Consider the following 12,367-nt stretch of genomic DNA (forward strand, 5'->3'; position numbering starts at 1 on the left):
GTGGGTAGGTGATATTATGGGATATGATGGGTGGGTGGGTGATATTATGGGATATGATGTGCGGGTGGGTAATATTATGGGATATAATGGGTGGGTAGGTGATATTATGGGATATGATGGGTGGGTGGTTGATATTATGGGATATGATAGGTGGGTAGGTGATATTATGGGATATGATGGGTGGGTAGGTGATATTATGGGATATGATGGGTGGGTGGTTGATATTATGGGATATGATAGGTGGGTAGGTGATATTATGGGATATGATGGGTGGGTAGGTGATATTATGGGATATGATGTGTGGGCAGGTGATATTATGGGATATGATGGGTGGGTCGGTGATATTATGGGATATGATGTGTGGGTGGGTGATATTATGGGATATGATGTGTGGGTTGGTGATATTATGGGATATGATGTGTGGTTAGGTGATATTATGGGATATGATGGGTGGGTAGGTGATATTATGGGATATGATGGGTGGGTAGGTGATATTATGGGATATGATGGGTGGGGAGGTGATATTATGGGATATGATGGGTGGGTAGGTGATATTATGGGATATGATGGGTGGGTTGGTGATATTATGGGATATGATGTGTGGGTAGGTGATATTATGGGATATGATGGGTGGGTTGGTGATATTATGGGATATGATGTGTGGGTATGTGGTATTATGGGATATGATGTGTGAGTCAGTGATATTATGAGATATGATGTGTGGGTAGGTGATATTATGGGATATGATGGGTGGGTGGGTGATATTATGGGATATGATGTCTGGGTATGTGATATTATGGGATATGATGTGTGAGTCAGTGATATTATGAGATATGATGTGTGGGTAGGTGATATTATGGGATATGATGGGTGGGTTGGTGATATTATGGGATATGATGTGTGGGTGGGTGATATTATGGGATATGATGGGTGGGTAGGTGATATTATGGGATATGATGGGTGGGTGGGTGATATTATGGGATATGATGTGCGGGTGGGTAATATTATGGGATATAATGGGTGGGTAGGTGATATTATGGGATATGATGGGTGGGTGGTTGATATTATGGGATATGATAGGTGGGTAGGTGATATTATGGGATATGATGGGTGGGTAGGTGATATTATGGGATATGATGGGTGGGTGGTTGATATTATGGGATATGATAGGTGGGTAGGTGATATTATGGGATATGATGGGTGGGTAGGTGATATTATGGGATATGATGTGTGGGCAGGTGATATTATGGGATATGATGGGTGGGTCGGTGATATTATGGGATATGATGTGTGGGTGGGTGATATTATGGGATATGATGTGTGGGTTGGTGATATTATGGGATATGATGTGTGGTTAGGTGATATTATGGGATATGATGGGTGGGTAGGTGATATTATGGGATATGATGGGTGGGTAGGTGATATTATGGGATATGATGGGTGGGGAGGTGATATTATGGGATATGATGGGTGGGTAGGTGATATTATGGGATATGATGGGTGGGTAGGTGATATTATGGGATATGATGGGTGGGTGGTTGATATTATGGGATATGATGGGTGGGGAGGTGATATTATGGGATATGATGGGTGGGTAGGTGATATTATGGGATATGATGTGTGGGTAGGTGATATTATGGGATATGATGTGTGGGTAGGTGATATTATGGGATATGATGGGTGGGGAGGTGATATTATGGGATATGATGGGTGGGGAGGTGATATTATGGGATATGATGGGTGGGGAGGTGATATTATGGGATATGATGGGTGGGGAGGTGATATTATGGGATATGATGGGTGGGGAGGTGATATTATGGGATATGATGGGTGGGTAGGTGATATTATGGGATATGATGGGTGGGGAGGTGATATTATGGGATATGATGGGTGGGGAGGTGATATTATGGGATATGATGGGTGGGTAGGTGATATTATGGGATATGATGGGTGGGGAGGTGATATTATGGGATATGATGGGTGGGGAGGTGATATTATGGGATATGATGGGTGGGTGGTTGATATTATGGGATATGATGGGTGGGGAGGTGATATTATGGGATATGATGGGTGGGTAGGTGATATTATGGGATATGATGGGTGGGTAGGTGATATTATGGGATATGATGTGTGGGGAGGTGATATTATGGGACATGATGGGTGGGTAGGTGATATTATGGGATATTATGGGTGGGTAGGTGATATTATGGGATATGATGGGTGGGTAGGTGATATTATGGGATATGATGGGTGGGTAGGTGATATTATGGGATATGATGGGTGGGTAGGTGATATTATGGGATATGATGGGTGGGTAGGTGATATGATGGGATATGATGGGTGGGTAGGTGATATTATGGGATATTATGGGTGGGTAGGTGATATTATGGGATATGATGGGTGGGTAGGTGATATTATGGGATATGATGTGTGGGCAGGTGATATTATGGGATATGATGGGTGGGTAGGTGATATTATGGGCTATGATGGGTGGGTAGGTGATATTATGGGATATGATGTGTGGGTGGGTGATATTATGGGATATGATGGGTGGGTCGGTGATATTATGGGATATGATGGGTGGGTTGGTGATATTATGGGATATGATGGGTGGGTAGGTGATATTATGGGATATGATGTGTGGGTAGGTGATATTATGGGATATGATGGGTGGGTTGGTGATATTATGGGATATGATGTGTGGGTATGTGGTATTATGGGATATGATGTGTGAGTCAGTGATATTATGAGATATGATGTGTGGGTAGGTGATATTATGGGATATGATGGGTGGGTGGGTGATATTATGGGATATGATGTCTGGGTATGTGATATTATGGGATATGATGTGTGAGTCAGTGATATTATGAGATATGATGTGTGGGTAGGTGATATTATGGGATATGATGGGTGGGTTGGTGATATTATGGGATATGATGTGTGGGTGGGTGATATTATGGGATATGATGGGTGGGTAGGTGATATTATGGGATATGATGGGTGGGTGGGTGATATTATGGGATATGATGTGCGGGTGGGTAATATTATGGGATATAATGGGTGGGTAGGTGATATTATGGGATATGATGGGTGGGTGGTTGATATTATGGGATATGATAGGTGGGTAGGTGATATTATGGGATATGATGGGTGGGTAGGTGATATTATGGGATATGATGGGTGGGTGGTTGATATTATGGGATATGATAGGTGGGTAGGTGATATTATGGGATATGATGGGTGGGTAGGTGATATTATGGGATATGATGTGTGGGCAGGTGATATTATGGGATATGATGGGTGGGTCGGTGATATTATGGGATATGATGTGTGGGTGGGTGATATTATGGGATATGATGTGTGGGTTGGTGATATTATGGGATATGATGTGTGGTTAGGTGATATTATGGGATATGATGGGTGGGTAGGTGATATTATGGGATATGATGGGTGGGTAGGTGATATTATGGGATATGATGGGTGGGGAGGTGATATTATGGGATATGATGGGTGGGTAGGTGATATTATGGGATATGATGGGTGGGTAGGTGATATTATGGGATATGATGGGTGGGTGGTTGATATTATGGGATATGATGGGTGGGGAGGTGATATTATGGGATATGATGGGTGGGTAGGTGATATTATGGGATATGATGTGTGGGTAGGTGATATTATGGGATATGATGTGTGGGTAGGTGATATTATGGGATATGATGGGTGGGGAGGTGATATTATGGGATATGATGGGTGGGGAGGTGATATTATGGGATATGATGGGTGGGGAGGTGATATTATGGGATATGATGGGTGGGGAGGTGATATTATGGGATATGATGGGTGGGGAGGTGATATTATGGGATATGATGGGTGGGTAGGTGATATTATGGGATATGATGGGTGGGGAGGTGATATTATGGGATATGATGGGTGGGGAGGTGATATTATGGGATATGATGGGTGGGTAGGTGATATTATGGGATATGATGGGTGGGGAGGTGATATTATGGGATATGATGGGTGGGGAGGTGATATTATGGGATATGATGGGTGGGTGGTTGATATTATGGGATATGATGGGTGGGGAGGTGATATTATGGGATATGATGGGTGGGTAGGTGATATTATGGGATATGATGGGTGGGTAGGTGATATTATGGGATATGATGTGTGGGGAGGTGATATTATGGGACATGATGGGTGGGTAGGTGATATTATGGGATATTATGGGTGGGTAGGTGATATTATGGGATATGATGGGTGGGTAGGTGATATTATGGGATATGATGGGTGGGTAGGTGATATTATGGGATATGATGGGTGGGTAGGTGATATTATGGGATATGATGGGTGGGTAGGTGATATGATGGGATATGATGGGTGGGTAGGTGATATTATGGGATATTATGGGTGGGTAGGTGATATTATGGGATATGATGGGTGGGTAGGTGATATTATGGGATATGATGTGTGGGCAGGTGATATTATGGGATATGATGGGTGGGTAGGTGATATTATGGGCTATGATGGGTGGGTAGGTGATATTATGGGATATGATGTGTGGGTGGGTGATATTATGGGATATGATGGGTGGGTCGGTGATATTATGGGATATGATGGGTGGGTTGGTGATATTATGGGATATGATGGGTGGGTAGGTGATATTATGGGATATGATGCGCGGGGAGGTGATATTATGAGATATGATGTGTGGGATGGTGATATTATGGGATATGATGGGTGGGTAGGTGATATTATGGGATATGATGGGTGGGTAGGTGGTATTATGGGATATGATGTGTGGGTGGGTGATATTATGGGATATGATGGGTGGGTACGTGATATTATGGGATATGATGCGTGGGTAGGTGATATTATGGGATGTGATGGGTGGGTAGGTGATATTATGGGATATGATGTGTGGGTATGTGGTATTCTGGGATATGATGTCTGGGTATGTGATATTATGGGATATGATGTGTGAGTCAGTGATATTATGGGATATGATGGGTGGGTTGGTGATATTATGGGATATGATGGGTGGGTTGGTGATATTATGGGATATGATGTGTGGGTAGGTGATATTATGGGATATGATGGGTGGGTTGGTGATATTATGGGATATGATGTGTGGGTATGTGGTATTATGGGATATGATGTGTGAGTCAGTGATATTATGAGATATGATGTGTGGGTAGGTGATATTATGGGATATGATGGGTGGGTGGGTGATATTATGGGATATGATGTCTGGGTATGTGATATTATGGGATATGATGTGTGAGTCAGTGATATTATGAGATATGATGTGTGGGTAGGTGATATTATGGGATATGATGGGTGGGTTGGTGATATTATGGGATATGATGTGTGGGTGGGTGATATTATGGGATATGATGGGTGGGTAGGTGATATTATGGGATATGATGGGTGGGTGGGTGATATTATGGGATATGATGTCTGGGTATGTGATATTATGGGATATGATGTGTGAGTCAGTGATATTATGAGATATGATGTGTGGGTAGGTGATATTATGGGATATGATGTGTGGGTGGGTGATATTATGGGATATGATGGGTGGGTAGGTGATATTATGGGATATGATGGGTGGGTAGGTGATATTATGGGATATGATGGGTGGGTTGGTGATATTATGGGATATGATGTGTGGGTGGGTGATATTATGGGATATGATGGGTGGGTCGGTGATATTATGGGATATGATGGGTGGATAGGTGATATTATGGGATATGATGGGTGGGTAGGTGATATTATGGGATATGATGGGTGGGTTGGTGATCTTATGGGATATGATGTGTGGGTGGGTGATATTATGGGATATGATGGGTGGGTAGGTGATATTATGGGATATGATGGGTGGGTAGGTGATATTATGGGATATGATGGGTGGGTAGGTGATATTATGGGATATGATGGGTGGGTTGGTGATATTATGGGATATGATGGGTGGGTAGGTGATATTATGGGATATGATGGGTGGGTAGGTGATATTATGGGATATGATGCGTGGGTAGGTGATATTATGGGATATGATGTGTGGGTGGGTGATATTATGGGATATGATGGGTGGGTCGGTGATATTATGGGATATGATGGGTGGGTTGGTGATATTATGGGATATGATGGGTGGGTAGGTGATATTATGGGATATGATGGGTGGGTTGGTGATATTATGGGATATGATGGGTGGGTGGGTGATATTATGGGATATGATGGGTGGGTGGGTGATATTATGGGATATGATGGGTGGGTGATATTATGGGATATGATGCGTGGGTAGGTGATATTATGGGATATGATGTGTGGGTAGGTGATATTATGGGATATGATGGGTGGGTAGGTGATTTTATGGGATATGATGGGTGGGTAGGTGATATTATGGGATATGATGTGTGGGTAGGTGATATTATGGGATATGATGGGTGAGTCGGTGATATTATGGGATATGATGGGTGGGTAGGTGATATTATGGGATATGATGTGTGGGTCAGTGATATTATGGGACATGATGTGTGGGTCGGTGATATTATGGGATATGATGTGTGGGTGGGTGATATTATGGGATATGTTGGGTGGGTAGGTGATATTATGGGATATGATGTGTGGGTAGGTGATATTATGGGATATGATATGTGGGTAGGTGGTATTATGGGATATGATGGGTGGGTAGGTGATATTATGGGATATGATGTGTGGGTAGGTGATTTACGGGATATGACGGGTGGGTAGGTGATATTATGGGATATGATGGGTGGGTAGGTGATATTATGAGATATGATGGGTGGGTAGGTGATATTATGGGATATGATGGGTGGGTAGGTGATATTATGGGATATGATGTGTGGGTATGTGATATTATGGGATATGATGGGTGGGTTGGTGATATTATGGGATATGATGTGTGGGTGGGTGATATTATGGGATATGATAGGTGGGTAGGTGATATTATGGGATATGATGGGTGGGTAGGTGATATTCTGGGATATGATGGGTGGGTAGGTGATATTATGGGATATGATGGGTGGGTAGGTGATATTATGGGATATGATGGGTGGGTAGGTGATATTATGGGATATGATGGGTGGGTAGGTGATATTATGGGATATGATGTGTGGGTAGGTGATATTATGGGATATGATGTGTGGGTAGGTGATATTATGGGATATGATGGGTGGGTAGGTGATATTATGGGATATGATGGGTGGGTAGGTGATATTATGGGATATGATGTGTGGGTTGGTGATATTATGGGATATGATGGGTGGGTAGGTGATATTATGGGATATGATGTGTGGGGAGGTGGTATTATGGGATATGATGTGTGGGAAGGTGATATTATGGGATATGATGTGTGGGTAGGTGGTATTATGGGATATGATGCCTGGGTAGGTGATATTATGGGATATGAAGTGTGAGTCAGTCATATTATGGGATATGATGGGTGGGTTGGTGATATTATGGGATATGATGGGTGGGTAGGTGATATTATGGGATATGATGGGTGGGTAGGTGATATTATGGGATATGATGGGTGGGTCGGTGATATTATGGGATATGATGTGTGGGTAGGTGATATTATGGGAAATGATGTGTGGGTCGGTGGTATTATGGGAAATGATGTGTGGGTGGGTGGTATTATGGGATATGATGCGTGGGTAGGTGGTATTATGGGATATGATGTGTGGGTAGGTGGTATTATGGGATATGATGTGTGGGTGGGTGGTATTATGGGATATGATGCGTGGGCAGGTGATATTATGGGATATGATGTGTGGGTAGGTGATATTATGGGATATGATGGGTGGGTCGGTGATATTATGGGATATGATGGGTGGGTAGGTGGTATTATGGGATATGATGTGTGGGTAGGTGATATTATGGGATATGATGTGTGGGTAGGTGATATTATGGGATATGATGTGTGGGTAGGTGATATTATGGGATATGATGGGTGGGTAGGTGATATTATTGGATATGATGGGTGGGTAGGTGATATTATGGGATATGATGTGTGGGTAGGTGATATTATGGGATATGATGTGCGGGTAGGTGATATTATGGGATATAATGTGTGGGTAGGTGATATTATGGGATATGATGGGTGGGTAGGTGATATTTTGGGATATGATGTGTGGGTAGGTGATATTATGGGATATGATGGGTGGGTAGGTGATATTATTGGATATGATGGGTGGGTAGGTGATATTATGGGATATGATGGGTGGGTAGGTGATATTATGGGATATGATGGGTGGGTAGGTGGTATTATGGGATATGATGGGTGGGTAGGTTATATTATGGGATATGATGTGTGGGGAGGTGGTATTATGGGATATGATTGGTGGGTAGGTGATATTATGGGATATGATCGGTGGGTTGGTGATATTATGGGATATGATGTGCGGGTAGGTGATATTATGGGATATGATCGGTGGGTTGGTGATATTATGGGATATGATGTGTGGGTAGGTGGTATTATGGGATATGATCGGTGGGTTGGTGATATTATGGGATATGATGTGTGGGTAGGTGATATTATGGGATATGATGTGCGGGTAGGTGATATTATGGGATATGATGTGTGGGTGGGTGATATTATGGGATATGATATGCGGGCAGGTGATATTGTGGCATATGATGGGTGGGTAGGTGATATTATGGGATATGATGGGTGGGTAGGTGATATTATGGGATATGATGGATGGGTAGGTGGTATTATGGGATATGATGTGTGGGTAGGTGATATTATCGGATATGATGTGTGGGTAGGTGATATTATGGGATATGATGTGTGGGTAGGTGGTATTATGGGATATGATGTGTGGGTAGGTGATATTATGGGATATGATGTCTGGGTGGGTGGTATTATGGGATATGATGCGTGGGTAGGTGATATTATGGGAAATTATGTGTGGGTGGGTGATATTATGGGATATGATGTGTGGGTGGGTGATATTATGGGATATGATGTGTGGGTAGGTGGTATTATGGGATATCATGTGTGGGTAGGTGATATTATGGGATATGATGTGTGGGTAGGTGATATTATGGGATATGATGTGTGGGTAGCTGATATTATGGGATATGATGTCTGGGTGGGTGGTATTATGGGATATGATGTGTGGGTAGGTGATATTATGGGATATGATGTGTGGGTAGCTGATATTATGGGATATGATGTCTGGGTGGGTGGTATTATGGGATATGATGCGTGGGTAGGTGATATTATGGGATATGATGTGTGGGTGGGTGATATTATGGGATATGATGTGTGGGTAGGTGGTATTATGGGATATGATCGGTGGGTAGGTGATATTATGGGATATGATGGGTGGGTAGGTGATATTATGGGATATGATGCGTGGGTCGGTGATATTATGGGATATGATGTGCGGGTAGGTGATATTATGGGATATGATGTGCGGGTCGGTGATATTATGGGATATGATGGGTGGGTAGGTGATATTATGGGATATGATGGGTGGGTAGGTGATATTATGGGATATGATGGGTGGGTAGGTGATATTATGGGATATGATGGGTGGGTAGGTGATATTATGGGATATGATGGGTGGGTAGGTGATATTATGGGATATGATGTGTGGGTTGGTGATATTATGGGATATGATGTGTGGGTCGGTGATATTATGGGATATGATGTGTGGGTAGGTGATATTATGGGATATGATGTCTGGGTAAGTGATATTATGTGATATGATGTGTGGGTGGGTGATATTATGGGATATGATGGGTGGGTGGGTGATATTATGGGATATGATGTGTGAGTTGGTGATATTATGGGATGTGATGTGTGGGTAGGTGGTATTATGGGATATGATGTGTGGGTAGGTGATATTATGGGATATGATGTGTGGGTAGGTGATATTATGGGATATGATGGGTGGGTGGGTGATATTATGGGATATGATGGTTGGGTGGGTGATATTATGGGATATGATGGGTGGGTAGGTGATATTATGGGATATGATGGGTGGGTAGGTGATATTATGGGATATGATGTGTGGGTCGGTGATATTATGGGATATGATGGGTGGGTGGGTGATATTATGGGATATGATGGGTGGGTAGGTGATATTATGGGATATGATATGTGGGTCGGTGATATTATGGGATATGATGGGTGGGTCTGTGATATTATGGGATATGATGTGTGGGTCGGTGATATTATGGGATATGATGTGTGGGTCGGTGAAATTATGGGATATGATGTGTGGGTAGGTGATATTATGGGATATGATGGGTGGGTAGGTGATATTATGAGATATGATGGGTGGGTAGGTGATATTATGGGATATGATGTGTGGGTGATTGATATTATGGGATGTGATGTGTGGGTCGGTGATAGTATGGGGTATGATAGGTGAGTCACTGATATTATGGGATATGATATGTGAGTCAGTGATATTATGGGATATGATGGGTGGGTTGGTGATATTATGGGATATGATGGGTGGGTAGGTGATATTATGGGATATGATGGGTGGGTAGGTGATATTATGAGATATGATCGGTGAGTTGGTGAAATTATGGGTTATGATAGTTGAGTCAGTGATATTATGGGATATGATAAGTGAGTCAGTGATATTATGGGATATGATGGGTGGGTAGGTGATATTATGAGATATGATCGGTGAGTTGGTGAAATTATGGTTTATGATAGTTGAGTCAGTGATATTATGGGATATGATAAGTGAGTCAGTGATATTATGGGATATGATGGGTGGGTCGGTGATATTATGAGATATGATCGGTGAGTTGGTGAAATTATGTGTTCTGATAGTTGAGTCAGTGACATTATGGGATATGTCCCCCTCTCCACTCTATCTTCTTCTCCCATCCCCTTGGGTTTCCCCTTTTCCCTCTGAGCATAGGTCTCCCCAAATCCCCCCTCCCCCCTCACTCACCCGGGTACTAACCGTGTCCTGATTCGCCGACAGTGAATTGGGGAGTTTCCTGACTCCGATAACTCGACCGGTGGACCTTGGAGCCTCTCTCGGGTCTGTTGAACGATGTCCAGGATCAAAGTGACGAATGAATACAGTGAGACCGTCCAGGTCACGATGGAAGGGTGTGAGCCATCGGAGTTCGAACTCCATGACAAGGAAAGTAAGTCGGTCAAAGTCCCATCAGGAGGGGTTGAGGTGAAGGCGACGGCCAATTCGATAAACTGCTCCAAGAGATGTACCAACTTGAGAAATATCGTGATCAAGAAATCGAGCGGCTGTTTCTGGGATGGAATGCAGATTATGGAGTCCTGAGCAGAGGCCATGAGCGGCAAATGGTGACCCTTCCCCCTCTCCCCTCCCTTCTACCCCCACCCCTCCTCTTCCCCCCTCGCCTCCCCTTCTTCTCCCAACCCTCCTCTTCCCCCTCTCCCCTTCCCTTCTCCTCCCACCCCTCCTCTTCCCCCCTCCCCTCCCCTTCTTCTCCCACCCCTCCTCTTCCCCCTCTCCCCTCCCCTTCTCCTCCCACTCCTCCCTTCTACCCCCAACCCTCCTCTTTCCCAAGACCGCCCTTCTCCACATCTCTTCCCCCTCTCCCCTCCCCTTCTCCTCCCTGGCCTCCGTTCTACCCACACCCCACCTCTTCCCCTTACCCTCCTTTTTCCCCCTCCCATCCCCTCTCCCCTCCCCTCTCCCCTTTTCCTCCCCATCTCCTCCCAGTCCTCAGTTCTACCTCGCCACCCCTCCTCTTCCCCTTTCGCTCCCTTCTGCCCCTCACTTCGCCCTCTCCCCTCCCCCTCGACTCCCACTGCTCCCTTCTACCCCCCACCTCACCTCGTCCCCTTCCCCTCCCTTCTTGCCCTCCCTCTCCCCTTCTCCCCGCTTCCCCCCCTTTCTTGCCCCCAACGCTCCTCCCTTCCCCTGACCTCTGCCCCGTTACAAGAATCTCAATTGTTACCCAAAGTTAAATAAAACAATTGTCGTCTTAAATTACAGTTTGCCTGTTTTTGGAAACTCTCTCAATGCACGAGGTGTTAATCCACCGTGTCTCTCACAGAATGAAACATCGTTTGGGGACTGAGTGGGGCAGTGGGTTGGACACGAGTCCTGAGGGAGTGCTGCACTGTCGGAGGGAGATGGATATACTCTCGGACTCGAGCCCCATAATCCAGGCCCACACTCCCCGGTCCCAGTACTGAGGGAGTGCTGCACTGTCGGAGGGAGATGGATATACTCTAGGACTCGAGCCCATAATCCAGGCCCACACTCCCCGGTCCCAGTACTGAGGGAGTGCTGCACTGTCGGAGGGAGATGGATATACTCTAGGACTCGAGCCCATAATCCAGGCCCACACTCCCCGGTCCCAGTACTGAGGGAGT

At 44.5% G+C, this 12,367-nt stretch overlaps 1 long non-coding RNA gene across 1 annotated transcript in view; it reads left to right on the forward strand.

The window, feature by feature from the left end:
* Positions 1 to 11,978, forward strand: part of LOC137311972 (uncharacterized) — a 15,066-nt gene extending 3,088 nt beyond the window's left edge. The window contains exon 2 of the long non-coding RNA XR_010960638.1: positions 10,983 to 11,978. This is a non-coding gene — a long non-coding RNA (uncharacterized lncRNA). The remainder of the gene's footprint in view (positions 1 to 10,982) is intronic.
* Positions 11,979 to 12,367: the final 389 nt, after the last annotated feature.

The sequence above is a fragment of the Heptranchias perlo genome, unplaced genomic scaffold (genome assembly GCF_035084215.1).
Source record: "Heptranchias perlo isolate sHepPer1 unplaced genomic scaffold, sHepPer1.hap1 HAP1_SCAFFOLD_385, whole genome shotgun sequence".
In the NCBI taxonomy this organism is placed as follows: domain Eukaryota; kingdom Metazoa; phylum Chordata; class Chondrichthyes; order Hexanchiformes; family Hexanchidae; genus Heptranchias; species Heptranchias perlo.